This window comes from Mesoplodon bidens (assembly GCF_964165515.1).
Source record: "Mesoplodon bidens genome assembly, chromosome: 3".
In the NCBI taxonomy this organism is placed as follows: domain Eukaryota; kingdom Metazoa; phylum Chordata; class Mammalia; order Artiodactyla; family Ziphiidae; genus Mesoplodon; species Mesoplodon bidens.
The window spans coordinates 53,784,486-53,811,617 of record NC_138178.1 but is presented as its reverse complement, the minus strand read 5'-3'; the positions used below and the strand labels follow the sequence as shown (position 1 = coordinate 53,811,617).

Below are 27,132 nucleotides of genomic sequence, written 5' to 3'. Positions count from 1 at the left end.
AGCATGAAGTCTTAACTACTGGACCACCAAGGAAGTCCCTCCACAGCTCTCAGGATTTTGTTCTGTAAGCTCAGAGCCTGAATGGGAGGTGAAATCATCCTCCTGAAAATGGCTTTAGATTGAGTGACAAGCCACACGAGCCTAGTTGTGAAGGTTCCTCGGATCTGAGTTATTGGGTGCATTTTCAGGTTTGCTAAACCCACAACACAGACAGGAGTAAACTCAGATCTGAAAGTCGTTACTGTCTGCAGAGGAATGAAGATTTTCTGAAGCTCTCTTCTTGCCTCTCATTTGTAACAAATGCTAGTATTCAGGTGGTATTTTAATGATTACAGAACGCCAATCTTGGAGTTTGAGTCTCACAACAATTCATGAAATGGGAATTATTTTTACTCTTATTTTTCTTGAGGAAACTGTGGTCCAAAGAGCTTAAGCAAGTTGCCCCAAGTTGCTCAGCCAGCAAGTGACATGGCCAACATCTGGCCAGTCCAGTCTGTGCCTGCACACCTGTCGTGCTCTCTCCAGTGCACATGGTTCTTGCACACTCACACATACTTGAAGTACACCTGGCCCAACCCCTCCACACACCCAGCAGAGTAAAAATCTGGGGGTTCAGGGCCTTCACTGTATCCATGATGCACAACGGGAGCCTTTCCCTTTAAAGAGCTCCTGTGTCAGGACTAATTCTTTTACTTTCTTTTCTTCTCTTTTGTTTATTTTTTGCAAATATATGTATATATTTATTTCCTTTTATTTTAAGCACACTGAATTTATAGGTTAGTGTTTTAATAGAGTTTTAAATATTACATCTTAATGTATCATACAGGTTTGCTCATGTCATTAAATATTTTAAATGCAATTATATATTCCCTTGTATATGCATGCCTCAATTATTCAGCCATTTCCCCTACTGTTAAAAATATGCAGTTTCCATTTAATTTTTTAAATTTTTCATTGCTAAAGCTATCATGAACATCCCTTAACAGACATTTCTGATCCTATTTTTGACTGTTTCCTTAAGATAGATAACTAGAAGTTGGGTCATTGGGTACTTTTATTTTTTTAAAAAACTAGAAAGAACTTCAAAGCCAGAGGAGCCTTACTCAGAGAAGAATGGAAAGTGCAGTTATGGGAATTCCCTGGTGGTCCAGTGGTTAGGACTCGGTGCTTTCACTGCCAGGCCGGGTTCAATCCCTGGTCAGGGAACTAAGAACTAAGATCCTACAAGCCGCGTGGTGAGGCCAGAAAAAAGAAAGTGCGGCTTCTTCAAGTTTAGGGAGTGCTTGTCCTGCTTGACTGGATGGGTCAAGAAGCAAGTGTCTGCAGAGTCCCAGAGTGTCCCAGAGGGGGAGATTCCTCAGCCTTCTGTCTGGGCCATTGCCACTGGCAATCCGGGGCCTGTGAAGGGCTGGGAAGAGGCTGGAGGGTGGTCAGCTGGACTCTGCCTCTGAGTGAGAAGCAAGGTTCTCTTCGCCTTGGGTGCTTCTCCTGAACTTGGTGATGCCGGGGGCAAAGTGGCACCCTTAGCCACAGACCCTGGCAGGTCCTACCAGTGGCTTTTGATTCAATGGCCCCATGTTGGCCATGTCCTGTGTGTAAGGGTCTGTGCTAAGTGCTCTGGGTACAGAGATGAGCATGACACGGGGAGTCTTTGCCCTCCTGGAGCTCCAGCCTGGCTGTAGAGGCAGCTGTGCACATAACGAGGGCAGCGTTGGATGGGACTATGTCAGGTGGGCTGAGAGCTGAGAAGTCAGGAATGGGGTGGGGCTTGGGCTCTGAAGAAGGAAGTAGACGTTTCCCGTGGAATTCATCTGTTATTCCTTCTTAGTCCTGTCTCTCCCCCATTCCATACCTCAGAGCTATTAGAACTGGAAGAGACCTCATGCTCTGGGGTCATCCATCTACAACAGGGTGTGAAGGCCCCAGGTACCTCACAGCCTGGGGAGCCTTGGAGGAACCTCCCCACCACCCCCTGGCACCTGCAACTTTTCTAAGATTCTAAGGTGCTGGCTGGACATAGGGTGAGTAAGAGGCAGCAAAGGCCTGAGGCCTTTGGAATGGCTTGTCGTCCTAGGATTTGTGGTCTAGAGCAGGAGTCCCCAACCCCTGGTACCGGTCCACAGCCTGTTAGGAACCGGGCCACACGGCAGGAGGTGAGTGGCAGGCAAGTGAGCAAAGCTTCATCTGCGGCTCCCCATCGCTCTCATTACCGCCTGAGCCATCCCCCCTCCCCGTCCGTGGAAAAATCGTCTTCCATGAAAACGGTCCCTGGTGCCAAAAAGGTTGGGGACCGCTGGTCTAGAGGTCCGGTGAGCTGGAAGGCCTTTAGAGGTCTTTCTTCCAAGACCCTCGTCGGACAGTTGAGGAAACTGAGGCTCAGAGAGGGGAAGGGTCTTGCCGGGGACCATAAACAGGCTGGAACTAGAGCTGCCTTCAGATGACTGCTGAGCTTCAGAAGGGGCAGTGTGCTATCTGTCTCTCCTCCTCTCTTCTTCACATAACACACTATTGCGGGTGTACCTCGTGCCAGGCGTTGTCCGAGGCAGTGATGAACAAAATCGACGTTCCTGTCTTCTTGCAGCTTGTGTTCCATTGGTGGAGGAAGACACGGAACAAGTGATTGAGGGATCACAAAAGGACAAGTCACTATAGAGTGTGTGATGGGCTATGAAAGGAGAGAGTGGGATGCTCTGAGAGAGAATAGGGGATGTAGTTTGCCCTGGGTGGCTGGGGAGGCTGCTCCGAGGAAGTGGCTGAGGGTAAATGCACAGGCAGGGGAAGCAGCATGGATGCAGGCCCCGAGGTGGGGAGAGCCTGGGACCTGAGCTGCTGGCAGGAGGCCAGTGTGGCCGTGGAATGTGAGCTGGGGGCAAGCAGTGCTAGATGAGGTCGGATATATAGCTAGAGGCCAGACCCAGCCTGCGAGCTCTCTGCCAACACAGACTGGTGGAGAGATTTGGCCTTTGGGGACACGCAGTTTGAGGTCTGGGTCCCTTTCCTAGCTGTGCAACCTTAGGGCGACTTACTTGACCTCTCTGAGCCTGAGTTTATTTTTGCCTGTAAGATAGGAATAATAACAGTAGCTACCTTGTGGTTGTGGGGATTAAATGGGATGCTGAGTCTGCGGTGTCCCTCACAGAGCTGGGCACAGGGGAAGTGTTCAGTGAACAAGAGCTTCTGGCCTTTGAAGTAAGTTTGGGTGTCAAGGCCCCGTCTCCCACTTCTAGAGCCTCCCAGGAGGACAGTGTGGGTCTCTGCAGGAGGAACAGCAGGAGGGGTTGTTCTTAGGTTTGGGCGGAGCTTTATATACACCTGCTTCCTCGGCTGTCTGTGAGCACCCTCACCTAGACTCGGGGCTGTCTCATCGACTTTAGCGCCTCATTAAGTCCTTACTATGCAAAAATGAAAATGAGTGAGAGTCACTTTTCATTTTTTTTACCTGCAATGACAGATGGAGCTCACACAAACATCATGCTGAACGAAGGAAGCCAGATTCAAAAGAGCCCGTACGGTATAATTGCATTTGTGTCAAATTCAAGACAGGCAAAATGAATCCATGGTGCTAGAAATCAGAATAGTGGTTATTCTTGAGGGACTAGTGACTGAATGGGGGCATGAGAGGGATTTCTGGGGGACAGGTGTTGTTCTATTTCTTGATCTGGGTGCCTGTTTCACTGATGTGTTAATTTCCTGAAAATACGTTAAGCCATACTTGTATATGTACATTTTCTTGCAGGTATATTGTATCTGAACTAAAACTATACATTAACAAACAAGGAATCTTTAAGTCCACTTGCCCTGGTCTGGTCCCTGAAGGGCATGTTTCTGATGCCTTTGGAGGCCTTGTATGTCCTTATCCTACAAATAAGAGAACATCTGTGAGAAAAGCTGCAGAATCCAGCTTTGGATGTGGACATCATGCCCTGGCCTGAGAGTCTTGGGCACGGCTGGGGCCCACCTGGCCCTGCGCATCTCACCTGATTTTCTGGCTCACATTTAGGCACCAGCCTGCTGGGGATGCTGGAGGTTGTCGGCTGTTGCTGGGAACAGTTGGAGGAATGCTGGCCTGCAGCTTCTGGCCTCTCCCAGCCTGGGTAGCCACTGTAGGGCAGAGCAAGGCTCCTAAAGAGAAACCCATCTAACCCCTCATTTTATAGATGAGGCTGAGACCAGAGAGGGGAAGCGGCTTGTCCAAGGTCACACGGTGAACAGGTGATAGATCAGGGTGGGCACAGGTGGTCTGACTCCTACTCTAGGGCTCTGGCCACCACACTGTAAGGACTCACAAAGCACAAACTTATTTTTCTCTTTAATTTGACTGCTTTTGGGGAGTGGGGGAGAATATATGGTAGGGTAGTCTTTTCTTTGACCTTGAGGGTAGGGTAGCAGGGTCAGAGTCAGAAAGGTGAGCATTTGGGAAGGATTGATGTTCCCTGGGGAAGGGTGCTGGTGGATAGGCCCAATGATGACTACTGTGTGTCTAAGGGTACAAGGTAATTTAATGTAAGCAGCATATGATCAGTGGTTTCTTTTTTCCTATACTTATATTACTTCACTTAGATTTTTAAATTATTAGATGGACATAAAATCATAAAATGTTACTGTTGAACTGGATCTCAATAAGAATTTAGTCCAGATCTCCGTTTTATAGACAAGAAAAGTGAGGCCCAGAGGAGGGAGGTGATTTGTCCAAAGTCACAGAGCCAGCAATATAGGAGCTGAAACTTAAAGAAGCTTTTCAACTACACTGTGCTGGTTTAAACAAACAGAGGAAAACCTCTCTATATGTAAATTCAACTTTTATCCACAGCCCTCACCTCTCTCAGGGAGCCTATCTCACCATTCATTACCCCACACATCCCATCATAACCTCCCCAGCTCCCCTGGTGAAGATAGCAGCCAGAAGCCCTGCTACGTACAGGAGGCTCACGTGTGCAAGGCACACTGCTAGGCACTTAACCTGCAGAATCCCCTTTTATACGGACAGGAGCCTTGGGCCGTGGAAGGAGCCACTGCTCTCAAGCCTCACCCTTCCTAAACAGGCTGAGGAATTCCTTGGGACAGCTGCCTGCCAGACCTGAGTCTCCCAATGGGGTCCTCTGTGGTTAAGATCACCCACCACACATGCAGCTTAGCCAGAGCAACTTCTTTTGGGAGAGAAACAAAAACCTCGAGGAAATGTGTAGAGCTCAGGTGTACCCAGGCTGGGTTCTATAGCCCAGTCTAGCCACAAAGCGCTATAGAAAACAATAATAATAGGTGTTTGGATGTACCTGTCTCTGTCCTTGGGAAAAAACATTTCCAAGATGAACTCGGAGGTGAAAGGGGGTTTTATTATTTCTTTTTAAATTAAAAAAAATTTTTTTATTGTAGAAGTAATGCATGGCATATGTCATAAACTTATGAAAAGTTAGAGTAGAACTCCCTCTGTCCTCCCTCTAAGTCTCACATCCACAGGTAGACTTTGATGATAATTGTCTTCTGTTGCCTTTCAGAACTTAGTCTAAGTAAAGCAAGTGTGAATGTAGACCCAGATGGGATCATATGACCAGAACAATCTACAACTTGCTTTTCTCACTTAATGAAATACATTGAATATCTTTTTACAGTATATAGATCTATGAGACTTACTTTGGATGAAAGTTTTTTTTTTTTAAACATTTAAGAAGACAGTTTAAGCCAACAAAAGATTAGCAGCCTTAACCTAGCAACTGTTTTTATTTCCGAGTCTTACCTTCTCATCTATCCATGGCTATTTCTCATGCCCACACATCCTCTCCTCTTTTGTGTCTGCTTGAGGCCTGCATGTGCTCAGAGTTAACATTCCCCCAAGTGCTAAGCTCCTGGGGGCGGGTTGCCTAGACCAAGGGGAGCAGGAGAAATGCTCAGGCCCTGGGATGACCGGTGATGAGATTAGGCCTGTCTCACATTTGTTTGTGCTGGGTTGTCAACTCTTTGAAGGCAGGTCCGCAACTGCTCTCCTCTTTTGAGCATCACGGCAGCACTGGGACAGAGGCCAGAGGTCCCCAAATCTTCGGTGACTTCTCTTTGCTCTCGCTCTTCTCTCACTCTTGGAAGAATTAAACTTTTCCCTCAAGGTCAGGATCAAACGCCATCTCTCCTGGCAAAGCCTGCCATGACCCACTCCCTCTACACCTACCCCCTCTACCACACCCCCTCTATGGACTGTATTACCTCTTATTCTGGACCCACACCTCTATTAAGTGCTAATGTCATCATACCTCATGTTACACAGAAGGTTCACCTGGTCATCTTCCCTGCTGGACCCAGGGTCCTCCATGCTGGGCTCCTGCATACTTTATCTTTTATCCATTCATTTTCTGCCCCTATCCGCCTCCCCCCAACACCCTCCACCCTGCCACAACCCCAATAGCGTCCAGCCCAGGCCTTTTACGCTTGATAAGCGCTCAACTCCCACAGACACCACAGTTAACTGCAGAGCTGTTTGGAACCTGCCTTGGTTCCAAAAGCTCAGCCAAGCCCCCAGCTCCCATAGGCCTTGGAATGCACGAACGTCCAGGATTCCCCAAACACAAAGTGAGAAACAAAACACACTCCATTTCCTGGACACACATTGATTTTTTCTTCTTACTCTTTTTTTTTTTTTTTCTTTTTGGCTGCTCCATGCAGCATGCAGGGTCTTAGTTCCCCAACCAGGGATCGAACCCAGGCTCCCTGCAGTGGAAATGCGGAGTCTTAACCACTGGACTGCCAGGGAAGTCCCCATTACTCTTTTTTTTTTTATTTTTTTAATTGAAGTATAGTTGATTTACAATGTTGTATTAGTTTCAGGTATACAGGAAAGTGATTTTAGCTATATATATATATATATATATATATATGTATATTCTTTTTCAGATTCTTTTCCATTATAGGTTATTATAAGATATTGAATATAGTTCCCTGTGCTATACAGTAGGTCCTTGTTGTTTATTTTATATATAGTAGTGGACACACATTATTGTATTTAATCCTGGTAGCACCTTGTGAAGCAGCTGCTATTCCCATTTTACACATGAAGAAATTCAGTCTCCAAAATGTTAGGTAACTGGCTCAAGAAATACAGACCACCTACCTTATCAAGGAGAAGGCAAGTGGGAAATTCCACTTCGTGCAACACAGTAAATCTCAGAGAAAGCCAGAAATAAAAGCCAGAAACTTCTCTAGCCAGAGCCCTGTTTGCCTCCCTGGGCTGGGATTCTTGTGCTTGTCTGATCACACACATGCTTATATTTCCTGCTGCTGGAAAGTGAAAGTGACCGACCTAAGTTAAGAATCTTCTGCCCTCATGTCAGTATCTGTGCCGAGTACTTCCCATCTTCCAGAACAATATGAGCTGGATCACATTCCCACTTCACAGTTGTGAAAACTGAGGCTCAGAGAAGTTTTTCAGTGGCGGCTGGTCACTCATGCCAAAAAAGCTTTCTTACTGCTAACACCGAGCTTGTCTGTGCTGGGCCCAGGAAGCCCTCAGCTTGGTGTTAGTGGCAAGGAAGTCTTTTGGGCCACAGCTGTGCCCCAGACAAGCCAGTGGTTTCCAAAATATGAGTGAGCATGTGTGGGTGTGTAAGTGCATGTCTGTACTCATTGTCACAGTCCAGAGACTTCCCAGGCACCCACTGTGTGCTGGGCACCGTGATGGATAGAGGAGACTTAGGGCTCAGGCCTTACCCTAGAAGAGATTAGGGCTCAGTTGTGGCACGGGGGTACTCTCCTCAAAAGCTAATGAAATGAGACGCTGGAACAGGCCACAAGCTAATAGGGGGACCCCCAAACATGTGCCAGTTGTTCAGTGGAGGAAGCTGTCACCCTGTGTGGGGCAGCTCCTCACGGTGTAATCCTGGAGATGGCACATAACCACCTGAAGGTCAGGGCTCTGCCAAAGACTGAGAAGCAGCAGGCCCGGGCTTGGGCAAGAGGGTGGGTGGAGAGGGTTGAAGGGAGGGGGTTGCCAGGAGGACAGGCGACTGCAGGGGCCCTGGATGACAGAGGCCCTGGAGGAAGGAGGGAGGCGCCTTTATCACCCATTGTCAGGCAAACAAAGCACAAAGCCACTCAAACAAAGTGGCTGCATTGCACATGCTTCAGTCAGAAGCTGGCACATGGTGCAAACCGCTTGCCCCGAGGTAGCGGTCTCATTGAGCTCAGTTTGCATGATGAAAATTGTAAGAGCGAGAGGGAGGTCCTATGTGAGGATAATTGAAACCGTTATATACCTGTATCTACGGGACACACTTTCCTTTCTACTTATATATCGCCAGCGTGTACATTTTGCATTGTGTTGTTTTTTGACTCAACATTGTTTTATGTATACCTTTCCATGTATCCAGAGTCCGTATAACCTAAAAATATTTTTGTTTCAAAATAATTTCAAATTTAATAGCAACATTTTCAGAATAACAGAACTCCTGTATATCCTCTTCTAGGAATAGGTGAACTTGAGACTCCCAAATAGACATACCAGGTTTTCACATTTTGTCACCTCCTCTCTTGTGCTCTCCCTCCTTCCCCACCTTCTCCTTCTCCTCCTGCCTTTCTTCCCTCTTTTTCTTTCCTTCAGTTTCTCCTTTCCTTCCCTTCTTTCTTTTTGTCCATCTACCTATCTATCTACCTACCTACTTACCTATTATTGTTTCTGAGCCATTTGGGAGTTGGCTGCGGACATTATGCCTCTTTATCCTCAATGCTTCATTATGCATCTCCTAAGGACACGGGCGTTCTCTTTCATAACCACAGTACAACTTTCAAATTCAGAACATTTCACTCTGATACAATATTTTTATCTAAGCTATCATTCTTGTTCCAATTTTGTCAATTTTCCCATTAGTGTTCTTTAAAAAAAAGTTTTTTTAATTTTATACAATTTTAAAAGGTTAAACTCCATTTACAGTTATTACAAAATATTGGATATGTTCCCCGTGTTGTATAATACATCGTTGTAGCCTATCTTACACCCAACTGTTTGTACCTCCCACTCCCCAGCTAGTGTTTTTTATTTATATATTTATTTAAAATATTTTACTTATTTATTTGGTTGTGCCAGGTCTTAGTTGCAGCAGGCGGGCTCCTTAATTGCAGCATGCGAACTCTTAGTTTTGGCATGCATGTGGGATCTAGTTCCCCGACCAGGGATTGAACCTGGGCCCCCTGCATTAAGAGCTTGGAGTCTTAACCATTGTGCCACCAGGGAAGTCCCCCAACTAGCAGTTTTTCTCCCTGCTAAACAGGATCCAGTGAAGATCATATATATTGCATCTCCTTGTCATATATCTTTAGTCTCCTTTAATCTGAAACAGTTCCTCAGCCTTTCTTTGACTTTCATGACAAGATATTTTTGAAGAATACTGGCCTTTTGAAACAAATAGATACAGTCTGTATGTTTTCATTAACTTCATAATAGTCTGCTACATAAACATCCCCAATTTACTAAACTTTCCCTATGGTTTCTCACTACTAAAAATAAGTGTTTCTGTGAACATATTTGTTAATTTCCTCTCTCTGCATTATTTCTGCCAGTGTATTCTCAGAGGTGGAATATGAGGTCAGAGGTTATGGCTGATTTGTGTAATGGTTGAAACTGGAAATACTGAACCAGTTTACCAGGTCACCAGCATGTGCTTATTTCCTTATGGCTTTGCCAATACCCTTTCGTTATTTTTGTGTAGTTTAAGAGTTTTGTAAAGATACCTTTATGTTTTCACTGTGGAGAAATTTAAAGTGGTTGAAGTCTTCTGTGCTTCTCCCTTAATTCCAAATCTTGTTCTCTGTGCTACTTTACCTTTTTTCATGGTGTTTCTATTTCATTTTCATAGATATTTTGAAGTTCTGATAGCAACACAAGGCAGGTAAGGCAAGTATAATCATTCCCATTTTATAAGTGATGAAAATGAGGCCCCGTCAGGACTAGAGGCAGAGGTCTTCCTGTAGACTGATGGTGTTGCCTTCCTCCCCTGAGAGGTAGAGGGGATTCAGGGTCTTTGGGGGACCCCAGAACTCTGGAAAAGGGTTCCACTTCTTTGTCTTTACTTTTAGAAGCTGGCTGGATGTTGTTGTCTTTTTTTTTTGGCCATGCCCCATGTGGCTTGTGGGATTTTAGTTCCCAGACCAGGGATTGAAACTGGGCCCTCAGCAGTGAAAGCCCAGAGTCCTAACCACTGGACCACCGGGGAATTCCCTGGAATGGTTCTATAAGAAAGTTTTCTGTGAGGTGCTATTGGGAGAGGGGGTGCTTGGGGAGAAGTGTGTTTTGAGGGCGAAGGAGAGAGCTTGGTTTCCCTGTATTCTCCCTTGCTGGGGAGACCAAGGTGAGGGGTGAGAGCCGCGGCCAGTGGTGGGAGTTAGGGCCTTAGGTACCCATCACCTCAGCTGCAGTAAAGCACCAGGGCTCTGGCAGTGCAGGTGGGAGGTCATGTGAAGCCCTCCAGAGCCTCCCACAGAGGAGATGCTGCTTCAGAGTCTCTCTTCTGGAGATTGCTCTAGCCCCCAGAGCAGCCTTCAACAGGCTTTAAAGCCCAAGAACTTTAACCTGCAAGGGCTCCGACATTGTCTAGTCCAGGGGATGGGAAACTATAGCCCTAGAGTCAAATCCAGCCTGCCACCTACTTTCAATGACCCGGAGCTAAGAATTTTTTTTTTTTTTTTTTTTTTACAAAGTGTGTGTGTTGTTGTTTTTTTAACTTTATTGGAGTATAATTGCTTTACAATGTTGTGTTAGTTTCTGCTGTATAACAAAGTGAATCAGCTATATGTATACATATATCCCCATATCCCCTCCCTCTTGAGCCTCCCTCCCACCCTCCTTCTCCCACCCTCTAGGTGGTCACAAACACCGAAAGAATGGGTTTTATAGATGACCAGTTGCAATAGATTTGATGGTTGGAACACTAGCTTTGGACCCCAATTAAGCAAATTGTTATCCGCCCCTGCAATTCCATTCTTCTCATGGCAGACCTGTATTACAAAAAACAAACAAAACAGAATAAGACAAATGCAATTCTTATTATATTTTGAGTTTCATCAGTTAAAATTTTGTGGAAATTTAGTTTTCTCCTTTGTTATGTAAGTACCTACTCTGCGCTTCCAGTGCAGGAGGTGTGGGTTTGATCCCGGGTCGGGGAATTGGGATCCCACATGGTGCAGGGCCAAAAATACTACTACTACTAATAATAATAATAAATAATACTATCCTGGATTTTACTTCTTGGCTCTCAACGCCTAAAGTATTTACCATCTGACTCTTTGTGGGAAAAGTGTGTCTACTCCTGATCTACTCCAGTATGGTTTACTAGTTAAGCAGCAAAACTTTAAAAAAGTGACTTATTCTGGGGTGGGGGTCAGGATAGAAACAGATCAAAGTGAGGTGCAGTTATGTAAAAGGAGGAAGAAGAGGTGAGCAGCGGTCCACCTGCCCTCCTTCCCTGCCCTCCGTCTCACACAGCCTGTGAGGAACCTCCGAGAAGCCCAGTTTTAGAACCACTGTCCATGTCAGTCTGTCCTGTCCTGCAGGGAGTGCTGGGGTGGAAGACGGGAAGGGAGGTCTGGGTATTAGGGACTGTGCATCCTCTCTAAACCTGGCCCTGCACTGGTCATGAGCTGTTACCTAGTTTAATCCTCTTGCAGCCCTACGGGGTGGCCGGTGTTTCTCCCACTTTGCAGATAAGGAAGCTGAAGCTTGGAGAACTTAACTAACTTGCCGAGGGAAGTGTCAGAGCTGGGATTTAAACCCATGACTTCTGACCCCTGGTCCAGTGCTCTTTGGCAGGGGGGGTACCAAGCTGCCCAAGATTTTTCTTTCTGCCTGTGACCCTGGGCTCCCCTCCAGAGAACAGGGGAGGAGGTGGATACTATTGTTTAGTGGTTTATTGGGGAATCTGCTGAGAGCCCAGTTGTCCTTGTTTAATCCATTTCCACGGCTGACACTGCTCCCCTGCCCACGCCCACCCCCTGGCAGCCTGCATCTAAGCCTGAGACCTCAGAACCCTAATCTTGAATCCTGAGCTGCTGGTCCTTGGTGGCCTGGCCACAGGGCCTGGAGGGTGATGAATTATCCTTCCCTCCTGGGGGTGAGGTTTATTTGACACCCTGGGCCCAGGGCCCACCAGCTAAAGAGGAGAACTTGGCTGCTCAGGGGCTGCAGTACGGCCCTGGGAGGCAAACGCTCCTACGGGTGTTTTGGAGGAGACAGGGAGACCGCGCAGAGGGGGAAAGGCAGCTGAGGGCCCCAGCAGGAGGATGGGCTCGGGGCAGCAGGCTGATGAGCCCTAGCCTGGTGGTGACTACTCTGGGTGCTGCAGCCACCGGGCCCAGGTGTGATCCTGGCTCTGCTACTGTGAACCTCTGGACCTGGGGCAGCTTCACGCTCATAGGCTCCACTTCTTTGTGCTAAGATGGTCCCATTTCTCACAGGGTTGTTTTCCAGCCTTCTGGGGTCCCCTCCTTTAATGTCCAAATAAGAATAACGAGCATTCCATTCCAGGACAACAGGAAGTCCTGTTCCTGACTGAGCATTTCTGGGTCTCCCCAGGGAGGGCTCACATCCTTCTTGATGCCTTAGGTCCTTGGACTCAAGGACCTCTTTCTCCTTCGAGACAAGGCAGCGCTCCCTCTGTGACCCTGTCTCAGGCACGGACTCAGGCCCGTTTCTGAGTGCCTCCCTTGCCACTGAGGCTGCTTGCAGGATAAACTGAGTTTCGGGTAGTGAGAGGAATTTCTGCACAGAGAAGGAAACAACTTAAAGTGGGGTAATAGATACCTCCGCTCCCCTGACTCCTGCCATCTGCCATGATGCTGGGGCCTCCCAGGACCCCTCCCCAGGCCTGAGATCTGCTACCATCCTTATACTTACCTCCCCAAAGAGACCCCCTATTCTTTCACATATAGGAAGTTTAGGTCCTTGTTACAGCCTCTCCCTGAAAGGACCCTGGGCCTCTCTTTTCCAGAACCAAAGATCCTTTAAAGTTTTTCCCATGCAAAAAGCCGTCTCTGACCGTCCCCCCACCCCACCTGCACCCCATTTCAGAGTCTTTTGCCTTCCTTATTACCAGTAACAGTTCTGAGCAGCTTTCAAAGTGATTCTTTTCCCATTCCTAGCACAGATGTAAGGGGCATAGCCTGGCATGTGGGAAGTACCCAGGAAACGGTTGCAGACATGGACAAGGTGATGCTAAAAGCCCAGCGGTCAGTTGTTTTGAAGAGCTCATAGGGAGGAGCTGGGTTGGGCTGCTTCTCCTCTGTTACCTCATTTGATCATGAGCCTCCACACTGGGGTAGGTGGGCAGGGAGGAAGTCACCGTCCCCACTTTACAGATATGGAAACAGAAGCACAAAGACCCAGCCCTACCCTTGAGAGCAGGGTGGCCAGATGGAGTGGAGATAAGGCTGGTGTCCACAGGGGTTTGTAAACACAGGTCCAAGTAGCAATCTTGAAAAGATTTCTTAGAGAAAGAAATTGTATAAGACACCTTTGGACCCAGCTAAGTCAGCAGTGTTTCCGGAGTTTGGAATTGTGAAATTGTTTCTGATGTTTCAGCTGAGCCCTGATGTAAGAGCCTTCCTGGGGTCCACACATGCCTCTGAGATTTCAGCTTTCTGATGGTCAGGAAGCACTGCCAGGCCCTGGCTAAGCCGGTTTGGCTCCACCAACTGCCCCCCCCCCAATTCCCCTGGTTCCCAGTGTTGTTACCATCCAGGAAGTTCTGCGGCTGGACCATCTCCGGGGCAGCTGATCCACCCCTTTCCAATACACAGTCAAGAATTTGTCTCTCAGGCTCAGGTATTAAACCTAGGTACGAATCCCAGTTTTACTACTCACTGCCTGTGTTACCTTGGGTAAGTTACTTCACCTCTCTGAGCCTTGGTTTTCTCATCTGTGAAATTGAGAACATACCACCTACCTTATCAGGCCAGGATTTGAACCTCCATCTCTCCTGACTCTAGAGGATTGAATGAGATTATGACCGAAACATGTAGCACAGTGATTGGCATCTTGGGTAGTATATATGAATCACAGAGGAGGTTTAAAACAAACACACATGTATACATGCCAGGGATTCAGATTTAGAAGGTCTGGGGTGGCGCTCTGGCATCCATATTTTTTAAAGTGTCCCAGTTTGTGTAGACTGTACACCTGGATCCAAGATCACTTCTTCAAAATGGTACTTGAGACACAAAGTAAGCTCCCAGAGCTGTTGGTTTACTCCTTCCTTCCCTGATTGAGCAAGTCTCTTTATTATCTATCACAGTGGGCCATGTTAATTTTACCTCTGTCTTCGCTCACAAAGACCCCTGCTGGGATTCCCCCCGCACCGGACTTGCGCATGGTGTCTGCCATACCCGATATTCCTTTCTTGCTAAAACTACCCTCTTTCCTTTTCCGCCCTGAGCCCCTCACAGCCCCCTGCCCCATAGAGTGGAGCTGGGCTGGCTCTTGTGCAGGGGTGGCCCCCAGATTGGAACAGGGATGGTCACTTGACCCAAGAGTGACCCATTCATTGGCTATTTGGTGTCCTATGAGATGGCTGGGCTGAAAAAGCTCTGCCCACTAGGACCAGTGATATATTAGCTAAAAGCCAATTAGATGGCCTCTCTCTGAGACTTGATGCACAGTGAGGAGGGAATGGGGCTGCCACAGAAGATGCAGTGATTCCACGAGCTAATTCCTTTGTGGCTTCTGGGTGCACTTTCTCTTCCTGTGTGTATCCTTCCAGTGACCGCCTTTTCCTCAAACAGCCTAGGTTGCATGCCTTCCCTGTGTTATCTGTGTCTCACCCATGCCCGGAGCCCTGCTCCAGTCCTACCCATGCCCAAGTTCTGCTTCCTTACAGAGGCCTGTCCTGACCACTGCAGGCCTGTTGACTGCAGGCAGGGTTGGGTGCACCTGTTCTACGTTCCTACAGCATGTTGTGGATCCCCTAGTCGTCATTATTTGCCTTTGAGTCTGTTCCCGCTTTCTCTGGCATCGCCCCTTAACGAAAAGCTACCCTAAAGCAGCTGGCAGTCCAGTGAGCTTTCTGATCATAGGATCCGGAGGTCATTCTCTTTTATCTCCCAGTGCCTTACCCAGTGATAGGCACATAGTAGGTACACAATAAATGTTTGAATGAGTTCTGGTTTCAGTTGGCTCCCAGGGTCTCTATTCTGGCTTTTCAGTGTGACCTTAATCAAGTTTCTCCTCCTCTCTGGTTCTCAGTTCCATTTCCCCCCTCAGCTCTAAAATGTCATGATTCTATGAAATACCCATCAAACATCTATTGGGTAGGAGATGCTTTGATGGGCATAGGGAGGGGTGGAGAGGGGAGTGAGTGCAGAGATATAGTTTATACCTTCTAGGAGCTTAAAGAGAGGTTGCAGGGGCACATAAACAAACAAACAAATAACCAAAACAGCCCACTGAGAGTATCAGGCTCGGCAGCAATTCAAGAGCTGTCAGAACATAGTGCAGCCAAAAGAACATTCCAGACAATCTATGTGATACTAGTTCAGAACGTGGCTACCTCCATGGACTGGCACAGTCAGAAAAGGTTTTGGGAGGTAAGAGCTAAGTGAGGCACTGAAGGATGGCTGGGATTTGAACAGGCCGAGCAGTGAGTGTGGGCATTCTAGGAATAGGTGGACTTGAGCCTCCCAAGTAGACAGGAAAATGCAAGGTGTGTTTGTGAGAGTGGGTCCCCCAGAAACTGGATGATGTGTTCTCATAGGGAAGCAGTGTGTGAGCCTGGAGTAGCAAGGAGGGGATGGACAAAAGTCTAAGCTGCCATTAAAGTTTTACTAGTGCTGGTATTGATCACAGTGAGGGGAGGTGGGAAGGATGAGGGGAAGTTAGGACTATGGTTGATTTAATTGTCTTTTACTTATACTCTCTGTATTTTCTAAAAAAAAACTTTAAACATGTATTTCGTATGTCATATAGAACAAATTGCTTTTTAAGTATTTCATGCTCAGGAGTTTGGACTTCATACTGGTTTTAAGCTGGAAGAAAGTTTAATGGGATTGAATGGGGAAAAGGGTCATAGGGGACTTCCTTGGTGGCACAGTGGTTAAGAAGCTGCCTGCCAATGCAGGGGACACGGGTTCGAGCCCTGGTCTGGGAAGATCCCACATGCCTTGGAGCAACTAAGCGCATGCACCACAACTACTGAGCCTGCGCTCTAGAACCCGCAAGCCACAACTACCGAGCCCACGTGCCACAACTACTGAAGCCCGCATGCCTAGAGCCCGTGTTCCGCAACAAGAGAAGCCACCGCAATGAGAAGCCTGCGCACCGCAACGAAGAGTAGCCCCTGCTCTCTGCAACTAGAGAAAGCCCACGTGCAGCAACGAAGACCCAATGCAGCCAAAAATAAATAAAAAGTTAATTAATTAAAAAAAAAAAGGAAAGTGTCATGGGAGGTGGCCCAGTGAGGAGTGAATCGCTGTAAAGAATGTGAGGGGGGCTTCCCTGGTGGTGCAGTGGTTGAGAGTCCGCCTGCCGATGCAGGGGATGCAGGTTCGTGCCCCGGTCCGGGAACATTCCACATGCCGCAGAGCGGCTGGGCCCGTGAGCCATGGCCGCTGATCCTGTGCGTCCGGAGCCTGTGCTCCGCAACAGGAGAGGCCACAACAGTGAGAGGCCCGCGTACCGAAAAACAAACAAACAAACAAACAAAAAGAATGTGAGGGGATGAGGACCTGGAAGCTTCTCAAGGGAGGGATGGAAGCTTCACTGACTTGTATCCTTCACACAGAAAGAAAGGACTCAGTAAACCCTGGTAGAAAGATTAGCAAGTCAGGGTGGCAGCCCCTAAGAGGGGAGGTAAAGTGATGGTGAGGATTCACACTGGTTCCTGCAGTGAGTCTCCCATCTCTTTTGCCAGAAAAATTCTGGCAGATACCCCGGGAGGTTTGGAAAGAGTCATTTGTCATTGTCATTGTCCTCACTGGGCCACCTCCCATGACCCTTTTCTTTTTTTTTAGATTAAATTTATTAATTTATTATTTATTAATTTATTTATTTTTGGCTGCATTGGGTCTTCGTTGCTTTCTCTAGTTGCAGTGATGGGGGGGCTACTCTTCGGTGCGTGGGCTTCTCAAAACTTAAAACTATTCAAATGTTAATAACTGCAGGTGCTCATTTAACAATAACAGTGTTGTACATTTCTTTTCTCTCTGCGAGATTGCCCAAAAGCCTATAGCATTGCCAAGATTAGCTGACCCCTGCTGATGTTAACCAGCATTTGGATGTTGTACTCTAGGCCCATAGGAATATGTCTCTAATGTGTTTACCTTCCCTTTTTGTTGCCACCTTAGTTTCCTCTTTGCAGGGTAGGTGCTTCAAGGCAAGTGTCTAAGCCTCATCATCCCTATAGTTTGTCTGATACAGAGTCAGGAATAAGTGGCTGGCAGATTAAACTGAAGGATGTGGCTAATTTAGCCCATTACTTTGCCCACTCTACCTGTCCAAACTTACCTCTCTATACTTCCTAACCTTTCTCACTCCAGCTGCACTGTCCAAGGCTTTAAAAAAATTTTTTTTATTGGAGTATAGTTGATTTACAATGTTATGTTAGTTTCGGGTGTACAGAAAAGTGAATCAGTTATACATATACATATATCCAATCTTTTTTAGATTCTTTTCCCATATAGGTCATTACAGAGTATTGAGTAGAGTTCCCTGTGCTATTCAACAGGTCCTTATTAGTTATCTCTTTTATGTTTAGTAGTGTGTTTATGTTAATCCCAACCTCCACCTTTCCCCTTTGGTAACCATAAGTTTGTTTTCTAAGTCTGTGAGTCTGTTTCTGTTTTGTAAATAAGTTCATTTGTGTCATTTTTTAGATTCCACATCCAAGCCTTTTAATGACATGTTCTGTTCCTCCTTCTGAGCACCTTCTCTCTCATCTTCCTTCTTTTCTTCTACTAGTTGTACTCAGCCCTCAAGTCCAGTGAAAATCCCTCCTATCCTTCTGAAGCCTTCCCGTGGGTATTTCCCCTAGCTTCAGCCATCTATCCAGCTTCCAGCATCCATAGCCCTTACAATCTCTGCCTCATACATAATTGTTCTGAAGCAGAAGGTTTCCTGGAGGTTCATTCTGTATTCTGAGCCAAACTGTGAGCCCCTTGTAGGCAGAGGCCAAGGTTTATCATTCTTAGTGTTCCCACCACCTCTAGCATAGAGCTGGATCCATAGTAGGTGCTCAATAAACACAGGGGCTGGTGTAACCATAAATTGTACTCAGCCAGCACTGCGCCCCTGAGGGCTTGAGTTTGTGTTTCCAAGCCCAGGAGAAGGTAGAAATGCAGTGGCATTATTTTCATCACAATCCTGTTCACACGACCTTCTTTGTTTTCTTGCCTGGAGGGGGTGGAGCAGGGGAACAGGCCAAGTGTGCAGAGCTGTTTGACATCCCAGCAGCTGTACAGAATGCTCACTTGTTCTCCCCTTTCATGTGCCAGAACTGCCGCACATCACAGTTTCTTCCTGCACTGGTGTTAGCCTTGTGGCCTCTGTCCTGCTCCTGCTTCTCCAGGAAGTGGCTGAGCCTGGTTCTGCGAACCCCAACGGGGTATCTAGTCCCAGATAGAGAAGATGCCAGAGCTTCTCCTTGTGGGCAGCGACCAATCTCAACTGAAGAGATGCCGTGGAAGTTCCAGGTCATGGTTGTGGCTTTCTTGGGGCTGTCTGAGGATAAGAGAAATGCAAAGATTCATGTGTGGCATCTGAGCCATCAACCATGGACTTAAAGACCTTGATTCAAGTCCCACTTTAGCTGTCAATATGCTTTGTGACTTTGGGCGAGACACTTTTCCCTTTCTGGGTCATGCAGCATTTTGGTGGTGCAAGTGGAACCTGATTGCAGGTCTCCTCGCTCCTGGTGCTTCCTCTTTCTACTACTCCACAGAAACACTACAGGTATTTGATATCACACCAAGTCACCTACCCTTTCGCTTTTGACTTGTTGCTGTTAGTACCTGAGGTGCTCTTGAGAGTAGGGACTTTCTTCAGAGGCCTGCTGTCAGAGATCTACCCCCAAAATGTGATTCTCCTACATTTCACTCCTTTCAGCCTCAGACTTCCTTGGGGCTACGTGATGGGTCTGTCTGTCTCTCTTTTTTTAAATTAAAGTATAGTTGATTTATAATGTTCTGTTAGTTCCTGGTGTACAGGAAACTGATTCAGTTATATGTATATATAACATATTCTTTTTCTTATTCTTTTCCATTATGGTTTATTACAGGATATTGAATATAGCTCCCTATGCTATACAGTAGGACCTGACCTTGTTATTTAGTGTCTGTCTCTTTTGACAGCTGCAAAGAGATCCTTCCAGAAAAGGTGGGCCAAGTGACACTGCTTTGTTGAAGCCAGTAATGCCATCCCATGACTGGGCTCCATAAAGATTTGTCATACGAATAGATGAATGAGTGAATGAATGAATGAATTCTAGCAAGAGGCAAGAGAATTGATGATGCCATGATCACCTGAATCATCACTGTAAGAGACTAGGGCAGTCTTGGGAAGACCCTTCTGTGAAACTGACGATCTTGGAGCAGCACTTGCCCAATTTCGAGTCCTGATGAAATGGGTTCTGTCCCCCACTGCCACCCCAGCTCTTTCTCCATGTCGTTGCATTCAGAAAGACCGTGCAGCGAGAACTGGTGTGGGAGTAAAGGCGTCCTGGCTTTGGTTCTGCAGCTGCATGTGCTTAGGCAAATCCTTTCCCTCCCCAGGGGATCTCGGTTTCCCATCTCTAATGTTTAAGTGCCTTCCAGCACTAGCCTTCTGTGACTTTATGATCATGTGAAGCATCCTTGCTGGGTCAGAGGCCACCTACTCACCAGGGCAGGAGTCACCAAGGGCCATGGCACAGTAAAGCCTCCGGTGCCACTGAGACTGCTGTTGCTGAGATTAGACAGGGATGCTTGGCATCGAGGCTGTGCCCAGGGCCTGTTTTAGCAACACGGCTAGTAAATATTGACTCTGTGGCACAAAAATGGAAAGCAGAGATGACTGTGTTAACTCACTCAAAGGGTAGAAGTTCACCAAGCCCTGATAAGACAAGATGTAGTTACGCAATCTGCGGGCGTATCATTGGTGTATCATTGTTTAGGACTGGGGAGAGCTGAAAATAGGACAAGGGAGCCTTCACGGCTGATCCACGGCTGCTGTCCCGTTGGCATAGGCTGGCCTGCTGGTTCATCGTTCATTTTTAAATGAATGGATACTTACATTCTTGAAGGATAGAGAAAAAAGACTGTAAGGAAATACACCAAAACATTCACTGTGACATTCTCTAGAGATGGTGAAACTGCCAGTAATTAAAAACTATTTTTCACACTGTCTATGACAATCACATTACTTATAATCAGAAAAAGGTAGTGTATTAGAAATAAAATACCCTTCTTTGAAGAGTCTGAAGGAACTTTCAGAATCTTCTATGTACCTCAGATCTTTGTGTTTTGCCTACTGGACATTGTATGGTAACGTAGCTCTCAAAGAAACAAGAAAACTCCATATGAGAGAAGGTACTCTTCAGAATAAACCCTGCTCTAAGTGTGTTTATGTATTGATTTGTACCCATGAAAGCAGAATGTGGTAGGAAAAAATTCCAGTCACTTGAGATAGCAGGATTTGTTTTTTTCTATGTAAACAAACGCTGCTTTGAGTGCTTTCTGTTTGCCAGCCCTGTATTCTACAGTGACCAGGCCCTGCTTGGCCCAGAACTGAGCAGGTCTGAGCACAGGGCACTCCGGTAAGTGGTTCCAGTGGTTCTGGTAAGGTAGCAGGAGCCAGGTATGGAGGAGGGACTAGGCCTTAGAATATGGAGGGCAAGGGTGGGAGTGCCATTATATTAATAATAATAATTATCACTGATTAAGCACCAACCATATGCCAGGAACCTTCCACATATTACTAATCCTTATAAAACTTTGTGTGATAGGTATTAGCTACCTTTTAGGGATGAGGAAAGCAGGGCTAGAAGAGTCACCTCCCAAAACTTCAGAGCCCATCAGCAGCAGGCTCTGGATTCAAACCACATCTGCCTGACTGCAAAGCATTTGCTCTTCCCACCCTGCCAGGCTGCCTCTCAAGCAATTTAGGGTTTTACAGGAGAGCACAGACACCTGCAAAGGGAGCCTGAGCTAACAAGATGCATGCAGTCTCCATCCAGGACTGAGGGTCTTTGGAGGAAGACGCAGCCCCAAGCATAAATCATCAGCAAGTAGCTACAGGTAGCATCCTTGTGTGCCAGCCCTGACCCCAGGACTGGGTCCATCTGCCCTCCTCGGCCCTGGGGCCACCCAGTGGGGCCACTGGGGCCACAAGAACCATGGGACAGGTGAGCCTTCTTTGAGGTTCCTTCTGGCCAGTCCAAACGGCCCTTCATCCGCATCATCCCTTGTGCGATGGGGGAGGTCATTTGTTTGGGGGCAGTTGAAGTTTGGGGCTGCACAGTCAGGGCCTGTGGAGGAGGAGAAATTGGTCTGTAGGCCTACTTTGTACCTGGTTAATTAAAACAACCAGTAAAAGAGTCTCATGGTGGTTTAGCTTTTTAGCTGGCTTGCTAGAGCTAATTTCTGAGTCTGACCAATTGCCTCTTTGGGCCCAAAGATCCTGTCCTCACAGCCCTTGGGACTGACCAGGAGCCTCACTTCCTCGCCCAGCTCCTCTGGAAATCTCTCTACCGTAACCTACCTGGAGAATGCTTCGTCTGCCCCCTTCACCCGGGAAGGCTTGCCTTCTGAGAATGAATGCCTCAGAGTTGGAGTTCATCGGTTAAAGTTGGTTTCCACTTATTTTGTTTTCTTAGGAGAAAGGATGTGAGTTTTGGGGGAGGGGCTGAATTGTGGTATGTGGTGTTTTAAAAAAACTATGTTTTGGGCCCAAGCAGCTGAGTTGATTGAAGCCCAGCAGCACCCGTTATGGAAATGGCTTATCTTGTGGTTCTCCAGGGTTGTGGCTAGAACATATTTGGTTTCCTGGCAAAACCATATAGGATTTTGAAATTTGATGGAGAAGGCTTCAAAGTTACCAAAATTGAAAGGAGTAGTGGCATCTGTATTCTCCTTCTGGCCCAGGAGTCTGGGTTTCTCTGAGGCTCACACTAATGTGAGTATCTGTTTTTTGACATGATAATCGTAATAATCACCTACATTTGTGTAGAACTTTACAGTTTATGAAGAACATTCACATACATTATCTCATTCAATTCTTGTGGCTACATTTCTAGATAGGCAGGGACAATTAACCCTATTTTACAGAAGAGAAAATGAGGGCTCAGTGACGTTAAGTGACCTGGTCACACAGCTAGGAAGAAGCAGCATCAGAAGTTGAACCAAGGTTTTCTGACTCCAGACCAGGAAAGGCAGGGAGGTTTGCGTCCAGTTTATGACGTGGACCTGCCATTGTGTTGGAATGCAGGCTCCCTAGGCACAGGGAGATGCAAGCAACCCAAGACTGTCCCGGGCCCAGCAGAGCCAGCCTCTGTAGAAGATGAGGCAACCTTCAAGGTGCAATTGGGGGCTTTGTGTAGGCTTTGCCTCTGTGGCCTTCCATGGCTGCTGTTTCTATTTAATGGTCTGTACAATTGCCCTGTAAGGCAGCAGGGTGGGTAGCTGCTGTTAGCCCCACTTTACAGATGAGAAAACGGACATTTCAAGAGGTTGGGTGACTCACTCAACACCATTTATTCCTTATTCACAAAACAAATATGTATTGCATCCCTATGGGAGTTACATAGGGGACTGAGGTCACAGCTAGTGACTGGCGAAGGAAGGATATGAAGGCGAGTAAGAAGAGGGAACACAGCAGGTACTCAGCAACTCTCTGCTGAGTGAGGGCCCTGGAGGACAGCCCCCAGGTTGTAGATCTCTTTGTTTCCACCACAACAATGAGGACAAGGCAGGCTCAGGCCAATGTTCCAGAAAAACTCTGTTAGTCGTGTAAATAATGGTGATGACAATTGCTATCATTTATTGTGCTCCTGTTGTGTAGCAGATCATAGACATTTTACCTGTGCTATTTCTAATTGTCCTAGTTACCCCACTTTACAGATGGGAAAACTGAGACTCAGAGAGGTCAATCACTTTATCCCAAGTCAACGTGGGATTAAAAGTCAGGTCTGTTTGACTCCAAAGCCAGCATACTTTCCCCTGAACTACTCTACCTCTCTAAGAAAATGAGCTGTGAGAAACTTGCTGGAGAAGGATGGTGCGTGTTACTTTTGGGATACTCATGGATAAAGAGGGTAAGGTGTGGAGGGGCCTTGCGTGGGCAGACAGTACCACAGCTCTGGGTAGAGAATCTTTAAGAGGCTGTGAGCCCCGCTGGTGGCAGCTGTGCCTGATGGGAGAGCAGGACGGGGCAAGGTGGGGTAGGCATCCTCTTCATGGCTCCTCCATCCAGCTGGCTTGAAGTCCTCAGAAGTCAGAGGTTGATTTGTCTCCCTCAGATACCCTGCTGGAAAGGTCCCACTGCCACAGGTCTTACGACCCTGTTACACAAAGATGAGTGACATCTTTTCCCAGAACTCCTGAAACCCCCAGCCTGCTTCCCCATCCCTCTTTCCTACTGTATTAATTTCCTGGGGCTGCCATAATAAATTACCTCAAACCAGGTGATTTAAAACAACAGACATATATTCTCTCACAGATGTGGAGACCAGAAGTCTGAAATCAAGGTGTTGATAGAGTTGGTTCCTTCTGGAGGCTCTGAGGGAGGATGGGCTCCATGCCTCTCACCTCGATTCTGGTGGTTCCTGCTCGTCCTTGGCATTCCTTGGCTTGTAGATGCATCACTCCAATCTCTCCCTCTGTCTTCACATTCCCTTCTCCCCCGTGTGTCTCTGTGTGTCCTCCTCTTCTGTCTAATCTCCCTCTGCTTCCTTCTTTTTTTTTTTGCGGTACGCGGGCCTCTCACTGCTGTGGCCTCTCCCATTGCAGAGCACAGGCTCCGGACGCGCAGGCTCAGCGGCCATGGCTCACGGGCCCAGCCGCTCCGCAGCATGTGGGATCTTCCCGGACCGCGGCACGAACCGGTGTCCCCTGAATCAGCAGGTGGACTCTCAACCACTGCGCCACCAGGGAAGTCCCCTACCTCATTCTTATAAGGACACCTGTTATTGGATTTAGGGCCCTCTCTGGTAATCCAGGGTGATCTCATCTCAGGATCCTCAGTACATTACATCCCCAAAGACCCCTTTTCTACAGAAGGTCACATTCACAGGTTCTGGGGATTAGGACATGGACATATCTTTTCTGAGGGGCCACTCTTTGACCTGTGACACCTGCCTCCCCTTTTTCCTCCTGGAGCTGCCTGAGACCTCTGGGGTCAGTGCCATCACTGAAGGCTGGGCCCTGTGCCAATGCAGCTGCCACTCCTCCTCAAGCAGCCCCCTGAGCCTTATGGTCAAGTGGGTCTTGGCCCCCCGTAGACCAGCAGTGGGAGGACCCCGTATTAAGAGCTCATAGAGCCTTTCTGCCCGTGGACGCTGCCGAGTAAGTATCGTTGACGTCTCCCCCCGCCTCCACTGCCGTCACGTCTAAGTCAGAGTAACCCAAAGAGCCCGAACAGCTGCGGAAACTCTTCATCGGAGGTTTGAGCTTTGAAACAACCGATGAGAGTCTGAGGAGCCATTGTGAGCAGTGGGGAGCGCTCACAGACTGTGGTAACGAGGGATCCAAACACCAGGCGCTCCAGAGGCTTCGGGTTTGTCACATATGCCACTGTGGAGGAGGTGGATGCAGCCATAAAGGCAAGGCCACACGAGGTGGATGGAAGAGTGGTGGAACCAAAGAGGGCCGTCTCAAGAGAAGATTCTCAAAGACCTGGTGCCCACTTCACTGTGAAAAAGATTTCTGTTGGTGGCATTAAAGAAGACACTGAAGAACATCACCTAAGAGATTATTTTGAACAGTATGGGAAAATTGAAGTGATTGAAATCATGACTGACCGAGGCAGTGGCAAAAAGAGAGGCTTTGCTTTCGTAACCTTTGATGACCATGACTCTGTAGACAAGATTGTCATTCAGAAATGCCACACTGTGAATGGCCACAACTGTGAAGTAAGGAAAGCCCTATCTAAGCAAGAGATGGCTGGTGCCTCATCCAGCCAAAGAGGTTGAAGTGGTTCTGGAAACTTTGGTGGTGGTCGTGGAGGAAACTTCAGTGGTCGAGGTGGCTTTGGTGGCGGCCGCAATGGTGGGGGATATGATGGCAGTGGGGATGGCTATAGTGGATTTGGTAATGATGGAAGCACTTTTGGAGGTGGTGGAGGCTACAATGATTTTGGCAGTTACAACAATCAATCTTCAAATTTTGGACCCATGAAAGGAGGAAACTTTGGAGGCAGAAGTTCTGGCCCCTATGGTGGTGGAGGCCCATACGTTGCCAAACCCCGAAACCAAGGCAGCAATGGTGGTTCCAGCAGCAGCAGTAGCTATGGCAGTGGCAGAAGGTTTTGATTACTGCCAGGGAGGAGTGTGCTACTACAGGCTTATCAACTCTTAAAAAACAAAATTCCAGTTCAAGCTCATGGCTAAAAGGAGCATCCTTATGAAGACCTTTATCTGAGCCACTGTGCACTTCATTTTCACTGCCATGCAGTAGTCATTAGCTGCTGTGCAGCTTGAATTAATCATTCAATTTTGTGAATGGACTTTTAAAAAATAAAATGCATTTAACTTGGGAAAAAAAAAAAAAAAAGAAGAGCTCATAGAGCCCTGGGGTTAGCTGCTTTTGAACTTCGGAGCGGTAATTCCCACCTGGGACATGCTGTCCTTGTCCTGCATGGCATAGGCAGGAGAGAGGGTGTCCTTGGCAGGGCAGGGCCCTGTGGGTCAGCCAGGCTGTGGTCTCCTGCCAGACGTCAGCTGGCACAGGTCCCTGGCCATGTGGTGCCCTCTCCTGCCACCTCACCACCCTGCAGGGTCCTGCGCTGCTCTTCTGCCCACATCACCTCATCCCTTCCTGCCCACCTCCTCTTAGGACGCTTCCTTTCTCCATGCCCCTTGCTTGTCTGGTAATTTCTCTCTCCTTCCTCAAAGGTGGCACATCTTGTTTTTATTTTAATGGTCTTGACTTTTCTGAGGGATCAGTTCTGTTTTTTCAGTTAGACGTCAGCTCCCCCGTGGTACCTTGCCTGTGGTCTTTGGTAAATATTCAGTACCTATTGGTAAATACCACTGGCTGCTCACCTGGCGTAGGAAAGTGTTTTGGGCTCCCGGCCTCGCCCAGGACCTGAAGTCTCCTTCAGAGACCTGAGAGCTGTTGGGGCAATCACACAGTGTTCAACCTGAAAGGGACCTTCGAGAGTATTTAATAATCCAACACGGGTTTTCCAGAAGAAGAAATGAAAACCCAGGAGGGGGTGATTTGTTCCTAAATTATCTGGTGGCTTTGAACAAGTCACTCACTTCCTGTGTTCTCATTTCTTCCTCTGGAAACCAGAGTGTTGGACTGTTAGATACTTTCAAAGCTCGCTTTTAGATTGAACGTTGGATGAGTGTCCCAGCAGCCCTCAGGTCTCTGAAGGCTGGTGTGTGATGCGGCAGGAAGTTTTCCCCCCATGCCTGGGGGAGGGTCGGAGATACTCACTCCTCCACCTCTGCCCGCAGCCCTGCTGTCTCCTCAGGTAGCACTAGAACACCAGACTGCAGGATGGATCACACTTTTCTCTGTAAGCAGCCTTGGAGATAACCCCACTTCCCAAGGGTCAGGTGCTCTGGGATGCGGGAAGGCCATCTTGGAGCCCTTGGTTAGAGGAAAATGAAGTAAATGAACACTTGACCAGAGTCACTGCACCTCCAGGGAGGACTCAGGCAGCCAAGCCTCCAGCCCAGAACCCTGGCTGGAAGGTGTTTCTTTCTGGCAAAGCTGCCAGCCACACCCAAAGAAGGTTGGGATTTGTTAAGTTCAATGACTAATCAGTCCTGAAGCGGGAGATCTCTACCCGCTCACGATGGTCTCATGATTTATTCATGTGAGGTTGCAACACGTACAGGGACTGGACCTTGGTTTCCTGTGGCTTCCAGGTCATGTGCAGACAACTGTATTTTTCCAGAATGGATAATTTCTCAAACCTAGCTTGCTTTCCCAGTTGCCGCCAGGAAACTTATAACTCTGGTCACTCAACAGCGC

At 47.5% G+C, this 27,132-nt stretch overlaps 1 protein-coding gene and 1 pseudogene across 3 annotated transcripts in view; both read left to right on the top strand.

Annotated features, from left to right (window-relative positions):
* The window catches only part of DAPK2 (death associated protein kinase 2), a 121,636-nt gene that overhangs the window by 6,689 nt on the left and 87,815 nt on the right, over positions 1 to 27,132 (top strand). The gene's annotated exons all lie outside the window — the stretch shown is intronic.
* On the top strand, positions 24,554 to 25,940 carry LOC308614959 (heterogeneous nuclear ribonucleoprotein A1-like; annotated as a pseudogene). Its single transcript has one exon. The product of its transcript is annotated as a heterogeneous nuclear ribonucleoprotein A1-like (transcript).